We start from the raw sequence: 17,043 nt of genomic DNA on the forward strand, positions 1-17,043 counted from the left end.
ATTGAGTCCTGCATCAAAGTCCCCTCAGGGAGCCTGCTTTCCCCTCTACCTGTGTCTCTGCCTCTCTCTGTGTCTCTCATGAATAAATAAGTCTTTAAAAATATAAAATAAAAACAAAGAAAGCCTGAGGAAGTCACAGCCAAGAGGAGCCTAAGGAGACACAGTGATGAAATGTAATGTGGTGGTGTCCTCAGACAGAAAATGGATATTTTAGGTAAAATCTAAGGCAATCTAAATAAGACCTAGACTTTAGTGATAATGTACCAATATGGGCTTACTGAAAGTGACAAGTGGACCATACTGCTATAGGATGTTAACAATAGGGACACTGTGGAGTATATGGGGACTCTCTACACTATCTTCTCAGTCTTTCTGTAAATCTAAAACTGTTCTAAAACATAAAGTCTACCCCCAAATAATAATGTTAGCCCTCACAATAAGGGTTGTGAGTGACTTGCAGGATAGTGAGGCTGGTAAGGCAGGGAATCTGAGCAAAGAAGTCCATTTGTGTTGGGAAGGTAAAGAGGGGAAGATAGTGAGCTTGGTTTCAGAGATCTTGCCTTGGAGAGTATGGCAGGGACAGGTCCTATAGGAGCCGTGGAGCTTGACTGGGAATCTAGGGGAGTGGGAGAGGAAGACCTGGGTTGAAGACACACACTTGGGAGTCATCATGCACAGAGGTGGTAGTTGAAGCATTTGATGTCCTAAACACCATTTTGGAGATCAGCAGCTAGCAACTCTGTTATTACTGCATGATGGATGAGCCGGAGGAGGCTGGGGGAGAGCCAGTTTGATTATAACTGCAGAGCAGCTGGAGCCTTTCATCCTAGGGGGGAGCCAAATCATCCTTGTGGGCACAGACGCTGTTTTTTTTTTTTTTTTTTTTTCATTCTGGAAGGCATTTCCCCAGGCAAACTCTGGATATGATAATTATGCTGGTTAGTAAGTTGATCTAGCCTCAACTGCATAGACAGGGATCCCACAACAAATGCTCCCATGTTATTCAATACATTGGCTTTCTTAAAAAAAAGAAAAAGAAAGGAAGATTTTAATTCTTTCTTCTATGGTAGGTGTAGGGTAATTGTGTTAGATGAAACTATTTTGATAACCATCTTTCTTGAGGACACAGCACCTCAGTAGTTTTAAAACCTAAGTTAATTAGATATCTGATGTTAACAAAAGCTTCCATTAAAAAAAAAAAAGCTGCACCCCCCCAGACTCCTGCCATAGCAGAGGAGTCAATGCTAAGTACAGCTTTTATCATCAAACTGGCACTTTTGTATAGTTAATCATAGATGTCTGAGGCCTCTGAGATGGAGGAGGCAACCCCCCCAAACTCTTACCCCCAAAGATGAAAGCCCCATCACCAGGGTAAAATCTGTGTTTTCACGTGACAAACCTAGTGAGCTGCGTCTTACATTTACTAAGATGCTAACTTCGCTTGGCATTGAAAGATGGTCTAGTTTGTAGGAAAGGCCATACCTCAGAAAGATAAGAAGGATAGTCTTAGTTCACTCCAAGGCAAATCACCAAGTGATTTGGTGAAATCACCAAGCCCCTAGAAATGATCCCGGAAATGAATTCTTAGAAATGTAGGATTTCTTGACTATAAGCAAGTGAGTTTTAGGAAGGATTGCCTCCCCAAACCTGCAAGCATGCACAAACATGTGTGCGTGCAAAAACACAAGCCCAAGTTGGGCCACGCAAGGGCAATGTCACTAACTTTCTTTAGTTCAGATAAAGGAAGAGTTGGTAGCTGGACAGGCTAGAGGGCGGCTTTGGCTCCCGGTAGAAGGCAGAGTGGGCTCCGTGGCCACCAGCAGCCTGTGCCCGGGCTCCCGCTCTGCTTCTCACAGGCCCTGGAATCACAGGTGTGCGGGCTAGCTCCTCGGAGTCTTGGGTCCCTTCCTTAAGGAGTGGGGATAAAGATGAACATCTCAATTTAACTGAATGTCTTGCAGGTGTCAGGCACTGTGCTGGGGATATAGCGGTGGACAAGAAAAACACGGTTGCCCTGCTCGGAGACGGGTGCATTTCAGGAAGGTTGCTGTGAGTATCCAGAAATATCCAGTATGTGTGTGGCTGGGCATGTGGTCACCGAGTACAATGTCATTGTACTTTTCTCGCACCCCAAGCTGAGTACTTGAACCTGAGTAACAGGACAGCCTAACTACAGGACATGTAGCAGCGCGAGGCCTAGGACCGAAGCCTGTTAGTGTGTGGAGCCTCAGGAGACGTCAGTAGCAAACACGTTGCAAAAGCAATGGGCTTTGGAGCCACAAAGAGCTGGCCCTGAAATCTTTGCCCTGCCCCTCACTAGCTGTACGACATCGTACGAGTTGTATAATCTCTCTGAAGCCACATTTCCCCGGTTGTAAACTAGAGCTATTGTTGGAGATACCTACCCGAGGCTTAGGTTATAGGTGATAAAGGAAATATTATATATGAAAATGGCTTATTCCAGGGCAGAGGGATACCCACATGTTAGCTATTACTGTGTATTTTTCGTTATTACTAATGAGAAAACACCAGCTAGGACAGCATGCCCCATGTGGTGCCTTTGGGGCTGGTGTTCTGGACTGAGGTATTACAGCAGTGACGTTAATGCATTTCTTAGACTTTAGAATGACATCCAATCACTGGAAGGGTTTGTAAATAAGTCCTGACCTAATTAGGAGCAGATCCAAGGACTGAGATTTTCTTCTGAGTAATAGTTGCATAGACCATGGAGCAGAAAGCTTCGGAATGGTCTTTCCCAAGCGCGTGTGAGCACCATTGGTAGTGCTTTGCATTCACTGTGGCTCTGGCTCCCACTTGGTCTCCTCAGTTGACTGGATCCTTCTCCATTTCAGGGACTGAGGGGTCAGCATTTAAGAAACACAAGTGTGCATCGGTCTCAGAAACACCCCTCACCAGTAGTCAACCAGCATTCCAGTTCAAGGCCTATTTCTTTTGGGTCTTAAAATCCAAGATGACTTCCAGGCTCACCCGAGGACCCACTGCAGAGCTTGGGGGAACCTTCATGATCTCCTCAAACTAGCATTTTAGTCCTGGTAGTCCTGGAGACATGAGCCAGTCTAAAAGGTCGACTTTACCTTTTTGTCCAAGAGGCCGTGGAATGCTCATGCCAACAGATGCTTGGAGAGTAAGTATCTCAGATGTTCCAGAGTTTTTAGGTGATGTAGCAGGAATCCCTGTTTCTGTGATGCCAAACTACCCTGGTTTCATGAATTCATCAGTTTTGTTCCCTGTACCTTTGCACATGTTTTCACTCTGCGGGAGGGGAACGATTTCTCCTCTGCCTGCCTGTACATTCCCATTCAGCCCTCAAAACCCAATTCAAGGGTCCCTCTGTGAGGACAGCTTGGATTCCCACCCTTTCCCTGCACCACTAACAGATCTGGCTTCAAATCCCAGCACTTGGCCCATTTAGTGTGTTCTCAAGAAGTGATTATTGTTTTCTCAAATTCTTGGAGGTGACCTGGTTTCTTCTCCAGTCTCTGATAATTAGACCAAGCGCAATATGGGATGCTGGAAATCAACTACCCGGTTGTGAAACCTTTGATTTGAAGCAAGATTCTTGGTTGCTGAAAGGCGAGTTATGTAACTTTGCATTGTGTAATGGGCAGGAGGACCTCACTGTGAGCCGAGATTGGGAGGTGGTTGCTGGTACAACAGCACCTCTGCTTCCTCTCCACCAGAGCCATCACACTTCCCAGCCTTAGCATAGCTCCGGGTCCAAAAAGCACTCAACATGGATGTGCTGTTTCTGGGGGTCAGGAGAGCAAGCTCAGGGAGAAAGGGAGGATCCTGGGAGTCCTTTTCCCATTTTCTCAATGAGACTTAGTGACCCACTTAAAGAACCCATTTTGACTGCCCCAGAAGCATTTCCCCACTTTCAGATAAGAATCAGGACAGGGAGGCAGTCTCATGATTGATGATGAGGCTGACTTGATTTAGAGGTAGGCGTTTGGGTGAAAGATGCCATCAGAGCTCAAAGTGGACATTATTAGTAAGCAAGTGTAGGTTTTTTGGTGGTGTGAAAAACATTGTTTAATATGTCCAAGAACTAGGACCCCCACATAGCAACCCATGCTAATGGGAACTAAGGCAATCATCGTCTCTTGGAGATCTGGAGCAGTTGTTCAGCCATGGTTTTCAATCCATCTCAACCGCTCTTGATGCTTCCCTCCCTGCCCTCAACCAGAGGTGGCCTGTCTTCCTCCACACCTTGTCTTTTAACCATAGCTATTTGTGTGTCTTAACACTCTCAGTAAATGAAGAACTCCTTCCTTTTGAAGACTGTGGCCATCTGGTTTGGTACAAAGAACATATACTGTGGAGATAAACAAGCTTGGGTTCAGATTTTTATGTCATTGCTTAGCTGTGTGACATTAGATGAGTTACTTAACCTTTCTGACTTGGTTTCATCATCTGTGAAACAGGGATAACACAGCCGCCTACTTTGCAAAGTAGTTGTGATGCTAGAGGAAGACAATGTGAACGAAGGGCTCTGCGGCACAGCTTAGAGCCCTGGTATTAGACAGCCTCCCTGCTAGCTGGTCAATCCGGTCAAGTTATTTAAACTCCTAAGCCACAGTTTTCCCTTCTGTGATATGGGGCCAACAGCGCCCTCCTCATAAAGTGTGGCAAGGATTAAATGAGTGAATAGATGTAAAAAGCTTACTACACAAATGTGACGCAAAGAGAATGTGCACTAAGTGCTGGCTGTTGTCTGCGCATCCGTTTTGCATCCCCTCGCTTCCACCTTAATCTTCCGAAGCATCTAGCACAGTGCCCGGCAGAGGCAGCAGATAGGCTTGAACTGAACTGAAGTTATGTCATGTGGCTCATCACGTGACTGCCTGAGTGCTCATTTCCCCTGTTCCAGTGTTTTAGAGTGTCAAGGATCTTTCTTAGTTTTTCCTTGAAATCAATTTCCATGTTTAAAGGAAAGACCTCAGCTGAAATGTCAAGATTTAGCTAGTTTAGGGAAGAAGGGAAGTAAGGGTTGTGATCAGGAGACAGACAGAGACAGAGCAGAGAGAGAGAAAGACAAGAGGAGGAGGAAGGGAGTGACTAAAAGGTAAAGGGACAGAGAACATTCTGGAGGAGGAATGAACATTCGAAAGATAACCGCTAGAGTCATCGCACAACAGACTGCTGTGTTCCTCCTACACTCATTTGTGAAATCATGTCTTGGATTTTGGAGACATGGGCACTGTCCCTAGGCTGTGATGTTGGTTGGAGGATGGTTGGCGGTTGGCATATTCCTCACCAGGAAGGTTTGGCATCCAAGAATCTGCAACCAGGATGGATCCAGCCCCACAAGCATTGCTCATAAGAAGCCCAGTGAAATCCCTGCTAGCCCCACAAGCTGGTGGCCACAACGGCTCAGACCCTGTCTCTTCAGAAACCAAGTGTGTCATTCTTAGTCAAAAGTTTTGGGGGACATGGCCAGGCCCCTTCACACTCGGTCTGGCAGGAGAGCCCAATCAAAGGCAATTGCTGGGCTGTGGGCCACCCCAGTCTTGGCCAGTTCCCTCTGCTTCCAGTGAGTCAAGCCCAACACACAGCCTGTAGAGCGACTTAGAGCCCCGGGTCTCTGCTGCAATTAGAGCATGTAATTGAAAAATCCAAGATAATTCTATTTGGGAGAATTCTCATTTCACCAAAACCCAAGCAATTCTTAGAAACCATCCAGAAATCCCTGCCTGTAGCTTTTTTTTCTTTTGGTTTCAGAACTGTCTCTGGGGAGCACAGGCCAGGAAGAGAACACTGTCATCCTTTAGATTCCTGGATGTAAATAGAAATTTATATCTACCCTGGAAAGGGCTTCAGAGTCAGGGACATGACGTGCTCACCCAGGTTTCATCATACCAGAACTTTCTACCAAAATGTTAGGTAACTACTTTGGCCCACTATCAGACCAGATATCATTTCCTTAAGGATCCCACAGGAGATGCCACCTACTTATCCACACATGATGGCTCCAGATTTTAGGAGATCATGCTTTAGAATAAAAAGCAGTTTAGCTTTTCCAAAACTTGTTATACAATAGGTCATGTTTCACTTCATTCTTTGACTGTTAATCTCCTAAGAAAATGTGGGGCTTTGCATTCACCCCTTCCCTGAGATGTTCAGGAAATAGTATATTTTTGATTTCCTTATATTAAGCAGAATTTCCTAACTTCCTTTCTTCTCTCCATCCCATCCTGGAGTTGGGCTTTGCTCTGCACAGCAAATTTCTCCCCCTCTTCCTCCTCTTCCTCCTCCTCCTTCTTTTCTTCCTCTTCTTCTTTTAGGAACATAGCCTTTTGTTTTATATGCAGTTTTTTAAAATTTAAATTCAATTAGCCAACATATAGTACATCATTAGTTTCAGATGTAGTTTTCAGGAATTCATCAGTTGCATATAACACCCAATGCTCATCACGTCGCATGCCCTCCTTAATGCCCATCACCCAGTTACCCATTCCCCTTCAGGGACCCTCAGCTTGTTTCCCAGAGTTAAGAATCTCTCATCATTTGTCTCATTCTCTGATTTTTTCCCATTCAGTTTCCTTCCCTTTCCTTATGGTCCTTTGCACTATTTCTTATATTCCACACATGAGTGAAACCATATGATAATTGTCTTTCTCTGACTTATTTTACTTAGCATAATACCTTCCAGTTCCATCCATCTCAATGTAAATGGTGGGTATTTGTCCTTTTTATTTTATTTTATTTATTTTATTTTTAAAAAGATTTTTAAATTTACCTATTCATGATAGACATAGAGAGAGAGAGAGAGGCAGAGACACAGGCAGAGGGAGAAGCAGGCTCCATGCCAGGAGCCCGACACAGGACTCGATCCCGGGTCTCCAGGATCACGCCCTGGACCAAAGGCAGGTGCTAAATGGCTGAGCCACCCAGGCGTCCCGTATTTGTCCTTTCTGATGCTGAGTAACATTGCATTGTATATATAGTGCATCTTTTTTATCTATTCTTCTGTCAAAGGACATCTTGGCTCCTTCCATAGTTTGGCTATTGTGGACATTGCTGCTATGAACATTGAGGTGAGAAACATCTGTATCTTTGGGGAAAATACCCAGTAGTGAGACAGGAATCCATCAAAATCCTAGAGGAGAACACAGGCAGCAGCCTCTTCGACCTTGGCTCTGCAAACATCTACTGAAGAAAGTCCTCATCCTGTGGTCTTGCCTGGCTTGACTCTGCAACAAACGTCCATCCACTAGGTGTGTTCTTATTTTGCTCATGGTTCCACTTACCAGTCCAATGCTGGAAATAAGCACTTCCCAACACTTTTTTTTTGTCCCCTTACCCCCCCACTCTTCTTCTGTTTTTCTTCTAATATAGTGTTTCTTTTTAAAATTTAAACAAAACATACATGCAGTAAAGTTCACAGATCTCAGATGTACAGCTCAGTGATTTTTTGCTTACATAACATCTGTGTTAACAACCACTCTGATCAAGATATGGACCATTTCCAGCACCCAGAAGTCTCCTGTGTGTCTCCTGCCTGTCAATAGTTCCCACCAAAGGTAATCACCATTCTGACTTTAGTTTTATCTGTTCTTGAACTTCATATAAATGGAATCATATAGCATGCAGATTTTGTGTCTGGTTTTCAGTGTTTTTCTTTTCTTTTTAAGATTTTATTGATTTATTCGTAAGAGACACACACAGAGAGAAAGAGACACAGGCAGAGGGAGAAGCAGGCACCCTACAGGGAGCCCGATGCGGGACTCAATCCTGGGACTCCAGGATCACGCCTGGGCCAAAGGCAGACGCTCAACCTCGGAGCCACCCAGGTGTCCTCCAGTGCTTCTTTACTGGGATTTCACATTCCTTCCTTAACATATGAGGTACACAGAAGGAATATTCACTGGGATGAACGTGTAAAAGCTTCATGTATGAAACTGATTTTTTAAAAGGACACCCATTTCACTTCTTCTTTTTTTTTTTTAGAGAGGGAGAGGAGCAGAGAGAGAGAAAGAATCCCAAGCAGGCTCCATGCCCAGCACAGAGCCCAAAGCGGGACTCCAACTCAGGACCCTGAGATCATGACCTGAGATGAAATCAAGAGTCGGATTCTTAACTGACTGAGCCACCCAGGTGCCCCCAAAGGACCTCTGTTCTAAAGAAAATAGTTTCAAGGTCAGACCAGATCTTCTCTAATAAAGAGAATACGGATATTAGCAAAACCATTGCTCACAGGTAACATTGAAAAAGAGTATGTGAGGTATTCCTTAGTCCTATGCCCTCCTCCTCAACACCCACAACAGTAAATTCTTCCGGCTGATTAGGTTCATGTTGGTGTTTATTTTTGAATCATTATGTTCAAAGAGGAGCCTGACCCCAAGGAAGGGACACAGCTCTGGAGTCAGAGCCTGGGGTAGAGTCTGGCTGTCTTGGCCCCACTGTGAGGGTAGCACAGGGGAAAGGGTCAGAGAACCTGGTCAAGATACTTTCTGGTTTTGTTTGGGGAGTTACTCAGCATTTCAGCCTCAGTTTGCTAATCCACAAAAATGTATTGAGTAGATTAAAGGAGACAATAAATAAAGGCTATAAATGTACACTGAGAACTATGAAGCACTAAACAACAATTATTTACATAAACTAGCTGTGATGGTTCACTTTTTCTATCAAATTGGCTGGGCTGTGGTGTTCAGATATTTGGTCAGACATTATTCTGATGTTTCTGTAAAGGTGTGTTTTGGTATATATTCACATTTAAATCAGTGGACTTTGAGCAAAGCAGATTACCCTCCATAATATGGGTGGGCCATATCCAATCAGTTGAAGTCCTTAATAAAACAAACACTGACCTCCCCAGAGCAAGAATGAATTCTTCCAGTAGACAGCCTTTGACTTTGAACTGCAAGTCTTCCCTGGGTCTCCGGCCTGATGGCCTACCCTGCAGATTTTGGACATTATGCTGAGCTCTACGGCATGTACATCAGTTTTTCATTTAGTTTACTGATACTAATGTTTCTTTACTTTGTTTCTACTTTTATTTCGGATGCCGTCTGGCTTATTATTTCTTTTCTAAATCACTAAGGAATACATTTAAGTCACATTTTTCTTTGCTTTTCATTATTAAAGATATTTCAAGTATAATTTTTCTTTCCACTACTGTCTTGGCCACCCTCCATAAGAGAGGAATAAGGGGAAATGACTTCTTTGCAGACACACTCTGAGTTAGGTTGTTAGTGACATGTAGACATATTACTTCTAACCACCCCATGGATTTGAACATGCTCTGCTCATTGGTCATGTTTCTAGACCCTTGGGCTCACTGCTGGACACACTCCAGCCTCCATGACACCAAGGTCATGCTTAAATTTCCTTGGAAGATTTAATGTAAACTCAGGACACTGGTTGTACTTGAATGGAATATGCTCAGCTTTGATACCTAGAATTTCTCTTCCTTCCCACTGTAATGAACAGATCAAGTCAAAATGTGAAATTTCCTAACATGTCTGTGGTCCTCCCTTAACACAAAGTTTCAATCCAGTCTTATTTCCTCTAACACTGCACTCCCCCTCCTCCGCCATCTCAGCCTGACAGCTTCCCAGGCAAAGGGTGTACCCATCCTGCCTTACACTCTAGAGGACCTGTGGACAGACAGCTAGTGGGCTTTGAGGGAGAAATTTCATCTTCTTCCTTCCTAGTGAAGGCCCTACCACTATATGATGGCCTTTGTGTGTCTCTGATGACCAAAAACCAGGTCAAGGTGCTTGCTGTCAGACAAAAGGAAGTGGGGCCATTATGGTCTGTGTCTTTTGCCATAAAAACTACTGTTCATATTCTCGGATTGTGTCACTGACACATGCATGATTTTAGATTTAAAAAAAATCCCATGTGATCAGAATTCTGTGGCTTTATAATTTTCATCTAACTTTGTTGCATCATGAATTGAGAATGTGATGGACAGAATTTCAGCTTATATTACAGCTCATCTCAGGCCTCTACAAGCTCTCTTTCTCCTCCTCTTCCTCTCTTCTTATTCCTTTCTTCTTTTAAACAAGTTATGGTAGGAAATAATTTCCCAGATTTTAAATGTAGTTTTTCCTGATGTCAATCAGATCTTTATAAATATTTCCTTTTTTTTTTTATTAGTAGCAGGTCTTCTTCAGTTCTTTGATTATTACATTGGTCTGACATCTGTAGATTTTGAAACATGTCAATCTAAGCCATCAGGCAAATATTAATAGCCTAAAATGGCATCATTTGTTGTGTGGCCTTGTCAAGAAGGGACAATAAATTCATCTTTTAGTGGAGTTGTGGTGAGGATTACAATTAATGCTCTTTAAAATGTTTTTAAAATTATTAGCTCTCTCACTTACAGATATATTACACATATCTTTCTGTGTGTATCAAGTATTTTATTTAAAATGTAAATAATGAAAAACATTAAAAAAATAAAAAATAAATAATGTTTATAAAGCATCTGATGTGGTGCTGAATACAGTAGGTGCTCAATAAATGGTACTTACCATTGTACTTTTTAGAAGTTCAAATTATGGGGCTGTATGAGAAGAAATGTCTGAGATAAACATGGAAAGTACTCCATTCAAAACCCTGTGTGAGGTATTGTAGGACATCTGAAGATGTATAAATGGCAACTTCCTTCCCTAGAGAACTTACAATCTAGCTGTGGTGGCACATAAACATGGCTAGCGAATCAGGACACAGGCCCAGTCTATACTCTAGAATAGTGCTTTTCCATCTCTTTTGTGTCATAGAACACAGATAAAATGACAATATTTGTACGGTGCACAAGGGCAGGTTGGAAGGGCTCTGGTGATGCTTGTATGGGGCTCAATTTCAAAAACTCTTGATTTTTTTTCTTTATGTAATAATTTATGATGAAATATTACTATTGAATTTATATAAAACATCCAAATAAACATTTTAAAAATTTCCAGTGAGTAATTGAGCTTACACCATTAATATGACTTTTAAAAATTACAATCCTTGTGTTTCAAATGATTTCACAATCCCTGGCCATATTTTAATAACTGACTTCAAACTTTTTTTTTTTAAAGATTTTATTTATTTATTCATGAGAGACACAGAGAGAGGCAGAGACACAGGCAGAGGGAGAAGCAGGCTCCATGCAGGGAGCCCGATGACGTGGGCCTCGACCCTGGGTCTCCAGGATCACACCCTGGGCTGAAGGCGTTGCTAAACTGCTGAGCCACCCGGGCTGCCCTGACTTCAAACTTTTGACCATAGACTAGAAGCTTTTTACACAGAGGTAGTTCAAAGTATAAAGCATTTTTGTAACATTGAAATTTTTCTGCAGTTGAAATTACATTTAGGGGACCTCAGAGCTCTTCCTTTCTTATTAGTAAATATTCGATTGTTTATAAAAATGAAATAGACTTCAAATCCAAATTCCCCATTATGTCAAGGGTTTCAGGGTAATAATGAAGCTCTAATTTGTGTAGTAGACAAACATTCTCCGAGCAGATAGCCCTTGGTCAGCTAATATATACCACTGAAAGGACCCATCAGCCACCAATAAAAAGAGATATCTAGTACATGTGAAAGGTGCTAGATAAGGGAATGGAGCTGCCACCTGTCATTATACCCAACAGGACCCCTCAGTGGGCCTCCCCAGGTCTGCCTTACACCAACTGACCATATCTTACACTATCTCCCAAGCCTCTTGAACCTCTACCTCAGGGGTCCTGCCAACAGCCCCATAGGTCCCTGTCCACAAGACACTGATGTTACAGGACTGTTGTGTACTAACCTAATCCATAGCCCCGTTTGCTCTCATGTGGAAGGTGGCTCACTGAAAGTTATGGTGGTTCAGAATGATTATAGTGTCTTTGATTATGTGTATCTTTATCTGCAAAATGGACTGGAGTTTCATAAAAGGTGAGACATGCCCGGCAAGTGGGCCATCCCTGAGAATGCTTTCCATCACTCTATGGGAGGTAGTAGGAAAAGCTCGCAAACCATTGACGTGGAGATCAGGACTTTGGAGACAGGTGGGGTTGGGGTAAGAGGGTGTCAGGTTCTAGCCCCTCATTTTATAAGTGAGAGGAAGACTGGGATCCAGAGGGAGAGGGGAACTTCCCTCTGGTCACACGGAGGGATGGATGGATCCACAGAACGCCCCAGCTCCTTCCAAAGCTAACAAGCCAGATCCCACACTCCCCAATGGTACAGGAGGCCCAGGCGCCTCAGCCTGAAAGCACATGCCCCTGGGGAACCGGGCTCACCTTCCTCCTGCCCTGTGCCATGGTTTCACCAATAATCACTTTGGGTTCTTCATTTTCATTACTTTAGAGTCTCAGACTAAGGATAAAGGCATTTTGGAGGAGAGGCTGCACATTCCTTTGGAAACAAAGAAGCATACTACTTGGTATCAAAGAAATCAAGGGCTAAGATTCTCTGGGGGTGAGAGGTCCTGCGCTCAAGTCTCAGGTTTAGACCAGGGTTAAATTTTCTGTTTGGGGGAATGGTCTAAACTCCCATGTGCATAAAAGCTTGTGCATTTGAAGGCAGTCTGTCCCTTCAGTATCTTCCATGACTCAGATGGAGTCTATCCAGATTCCCTTGGAGAGAGAGCACAGCTTAGTGGTTACCAAGCTGGGTGTGGGTCCAAACTGGCTTTTATTCCCCCTTCACCATGTCCTCTCCATGTGACCCCCAATCTCTAAGCCTCAGTTTCACCAGCTGTACCATGAAAACAATTGGCCTTACTGCTTTAACTCTGTATCAGAGTATCTCAACTTTGGCATTAGGGACATTTGGGAACGGGTGAATTCCTTGTTGTAGGGGCTGTCTTGAGCCTTGCAGGATGTTTCAGAGCAACCTAGTCTCTACACCAGAAACAATAGTGCCCCCTCCCCCAGTTGTGAGAACCAAACCATCTCTGGACATTACCAAATGTCCCCTGGGGGGAAAATTGCCCCTGGTCGAGAACCACTACTCTCTGTATTAAGTGAGACATTTGGGAGACACGTGCCTGGCACTTAGTTAGCACTGTGGTTACGCCCTGGGTTCAGACTCATCTTTTCCGTTTCCAAAAAGCCACTCAAACTCCCTGAGCATCATTTCTTCATTTTAAAATGGGACACTGGACAATTGTGAAAATCAAACAAGAGCCCTGAAATAAAAATGCCAGGTCACCCATCAAAGCTGCCGAGAGCTGCCTTGACACCCTGGTACCGTGTGGGGGATATTTTGGTAATGAGGCTGCACGGCTGCGCGGAAATCCCTCTTTAACCTGCAAAGTAACACATTTTAGCTTCACCTGTCATCTCTCCGTCTCACAGGGAAGTAGCTGAGGCTCAGAGAGGTAAAGTACCTTGCCCAGTGTTACGCAGCAGAGTGCCTGGAGTCAGGGTTGAATTCGGAAAACATCAACACCAAGGTTGGTGCCACAGCCACGACATACGTGTGCCTCCCGATGATCACAAAGGCCACGATTTAAGTGACAGCAGCCCCTCCTGTTAGCAAAAGGAGCTTCCATGTATAAAATAGATCTCCGTCTTATGACTGGGGTTGTACCATAGGACAACAAGGTAAAATGATTTAGATACTTTTCTCCTGCTTTTAATTCAGAAAAGAGATTATCTCCCTAGGAGCTGCTTGAAGGAAGCTGGAAAGGAAAGGTCAGAGCCAACCCCACCTCCATGCTATGAATCACTCCCTTGGAGGGCTGAGCTATGCCTTCCACATCTAGGCTCTTATTTTTAACTTTGCAAGTCTTGGTTATTCTGGCTTCCTAGGGAAAACCCCTCTGGTGCCTGAGCCTCACTCAAAGTCCGGGTGGTTGTGGGCATCTAGCAGGTGGAAGGGGAGTACAGAGCAGGCTTGTCCCCTTCCCTGGCTTCTACCGGGGAAGGTTCCTGATCTCTGGGGCCCTAAAGCCAGAACTCAACACCCACCATCACCCCTACCTCTTGTCCCCAAACATACTCAGTTTAGTTGCATTCTAGAGGGAAATCCCCCTTCTGGGTCTTGCCTGGCCTTGGAAATTGTGCTGAGCCACGGGTGCCTTCACGAGCGGCTGATTCGTGGTTACATAATCACAGGAAGGGCAGCCTACCCAGGGCAGGGGTATATCCAATCATGCATTTCTTCCTTCCTAAGACTCCACTCTGGACACAGGATTCCAGGATTCTGGGCAGCTGAGAGTGTGAGCGGCACGGGAGGTAGGCAGAGGTGGGTTATCTGAAGCCTGGTTATGTCCGGGTAATGGGGCCAGGCTGGGATGAGTAGGAACCCAGGAGGGACATTATGCAGGGCAGTGCCAGGTCAGGTTTTATAAACTGTCTCTGCTGATCACTTGGAGGCTGGATTTGAGTGGAAAGACCAAAGGCAGGAGATCATCAAGGGGCTGCTGCTGCAGTCCCAGAGAGAAGTGTTAAGGGTCAGAGCCGGTGACACATCCAGGGCATGCAGAGGCAGGCCCTGGTGAGTCCTCTGGTGAAACTCTGGCAGAGAATAAGGCAGGCTGGAGAAATGTCTTTTTTAAGACTTTGTGATTGATTAGGTGAGAAAGGTAGAAGGGGTAGGAGGAGTCAAGGATGACTCTCAGGGTTCTGGCTGGGACATGTGGGGGGATGATGGTGTCAGCTGTTAGAGAATTGTCTTTCCCTCCTGTCTTTGTTGGCTCAGGCTGCCTTACCAAAATGCCCTAGAATAGGAGGGGGAGCAACTGTAATTTATTTTGTTCACAGGCCTGGAGGCAGCAAGTCCAAGGTCAAGGTGGCAGCATAACCATGATGAGAGCTTCCTTCCTGGTCTATAGATGGTTGCCTTCTCATTGTATGCCCGCATGGCCTGTGTGCTTACAGAGAGAGAGAACAAGCTCTCTGGTTTTTTTCTTATAAGGGCACTAATCCCATCAGACCAGGGCCTCTTGATTGCATGATCTCATCTCGCCCTAATTACTTCCCAAAGGCCACAGCTCCATCACTTTGGGGCTAGGGCTTCAACATATGGATTTTGGGGGATATGGTTAATTCATAACACCTCTCTACTAAAAAGACGGAAGTCATAGTGCCACATATCCCAGGCCACTCCCTGTTGAGCCTCTATGATGACCTTAGGAGGAAGCCTGCAAGCACATGTGTTCACATTCATTCATTTATCCTTCCACCCACAAGGGGAGATTGTCGAAAAGGAGCCTCCTTAGGCAAGTTGGGAGTCAGTTAGGAGTTAACAGTGAAGACTTTTCCTGACCAAAGCATGGCAGGTTGGTTCCCACCCAACCTAGAAACAGCTGAATCAGACGCACCCCTGTCTTCAGGGATCTCATTATTTTGTAGATCCAGGGGCAGCTCTCTTGGGAGAGCTTCAGGTCATGGACATCTTGCTTCTGGATGTGAAGGTCTTTAGGAGTGACCCCATCACTCTCCTCTTTGGGACAGGCATTCATCTAATGCTCCAGGCAGGGGACGGTCTGCTTGCCCGACTTCTAAGTTCCTGGTCTGAGTGAACCCAGCTCAGTTTCTCAGGGTGACAGAAATTGTAATCTAAGTGAACTGAGAGCATTTAACCTGTCTGACTGTGCATTTGCTGAGTCCAAAGACATTGCAGACTGAAGGTCACCAAACAGGAAGACATTCTTGTTAAAAACAGAAAGAACGAGGTGAAGGCTTTCACCTCAGCAGACTCTGCTCTCCCTTCCTGCCGCCTCCTACCCCCCATCCCTGGAGGTCTGCGTTTGCCCAGGGTTATCTGTGGGGTCACTGGGTCTTAGCTCTCTCCAGTGAAAGGAAGAGAAGCCAGGGCTACTGTGGATCAGGTCCTCACTTGCTCTATCTCATTTGAACTCCTCGTAACGCCTTTTTTGTGAAAAGGTGGTTGGAGCCCATCTCACAGTGGAAGAAATTGGGGCTCCAAGAGGTACAGTACTTTGCCTAAAAGTAACGTGCTAAACTTGCGTTTGAGTCTGAATCCAGTTGGCTACTAAGCCTATGCTCCTTTCGCCATTCCATATCACCCATTGGCACACACACAGCACTTTCCATGGCTCCTAATACTCATCCTCTTCTCCTGTAAGTCATGGCTACTTAGATCCAGACTTCTCCCCTTAGTAGAAATGAACAGTCTGGGGGCAGTGACCTTCTTGCTTAACCCTTCAATCCCCACCATACCCAGCAAGGGACCCAATATATAGTAGTATCTAAAAATTGCTTGTTTTTACTGACTTAAAGACTTAGATTCACATATACACCATGATTGGTCCTATCCAAAGGACAAAGCCCACTAACCACACGTGGCATTTCCCTGTACCCTGAGCTGATTGACTCACCACCCCAGCTCTGTCTCTTGCCCATCCTCTTGGGTAGCAGGAACATCGTTCAAGCAGTGACTTCTTCCACCTGGCAAAACTCTGATCAGAGGTGCGAAGGGATGCTATGTTATCTGGGGCAGGTTATATAGGACAGTGATGCTTTGGACTCCACAAATTCCCAAATCTATGTTGCAAGGTCTGTTTTCAATCTTCAGGCATTGTAGGCATCTCCTGGGGCTACAAGAAGAATGCTCTCATTTCAGGACAGAGTATAGCCAAGAGCCAACTTGGCAAGGGCCAGAGGGATATAAATTCAGAGTGACAACCTAAGGAACATGGTTTTAATAGAAACATACTTCTATTTCTTCTCCAATCACATGTCGACTGTCTGTTTGCATGGGGAGACCTAAGCTCAAATGAGGATTGTCAGAATTGGTAATGGAGGGGCTCTGCTTTTCCCCTAAAGCTCCCCTGTCCTCCAGATGACGACGCTGAGAGATTGCTTGGGTGGCTGGAGACTTCATGAAGTCAGCATTACAGAACAGCCAGGGCAAATGTAGGTATGATGTGCTTTATGCCATGGGGTACAATTCTGACAAAATTCATTTGAGAAAGTGTTAACAAAGCCCTGGACTGTATCGGGCACATGCTAGGTGGCAATGTTTCAATGAATAAAATACCTCTTTAAGGAGCTTGTGGTCCAATGGAGGAGACAGACATATAGAGAATTGCCTAATTAGAATGATGAATGTGTCCCAAGTGACATCTTT

At 44.7% G+C, this 17,043-nt stretch overlaps 1 long non-coding RNA gene across 2 annotated transcripts in view; it reads left to right on the top strand.

Annotated features, from left to right (window-relative positions):
* The window catches only part of LOC106559534, a 55,084-nt gene that overhangs the window by 31,453 nt on the left and 6,588 nt on the right, over positions 1 to 17,043 (top strand). The window contains exons 6-8 of one of the 2 annotated variants that reach the window (XR_005367103.1): positions 1,962 to 2,049; positions 2,853 to 3,145; positions 7,656 to 7,711. This is a non-coding gene — a long non-coding RNA (uncharacterized LOC106559534). Of the gene's footprint in view, positions 1 to 1,961; positions 2,050 to 2,852; positions 3,146 to 7,655; positions 7,712 to 17,043 lie in introns of those variants that run through there. The other variant, XR_005367102.1, reaches the window with a different exon arrangement.

The sequence above is a fragment of the Canis lupus genome, chromosome 11 (assembly GCF_011100685.1).
Source record: "Canis lupus familiaris isolate Mischka breed German Shepherd chromosome 11, alternate assembly UU_Cfam_GSD_1.0, whole genome shotgun sequence".
Taxonomy (NCBI): Eukaryota; Metazoa; Chordata; class Mammalia; order Carnivora; family Canidae; genus Canis; species Canis lupus.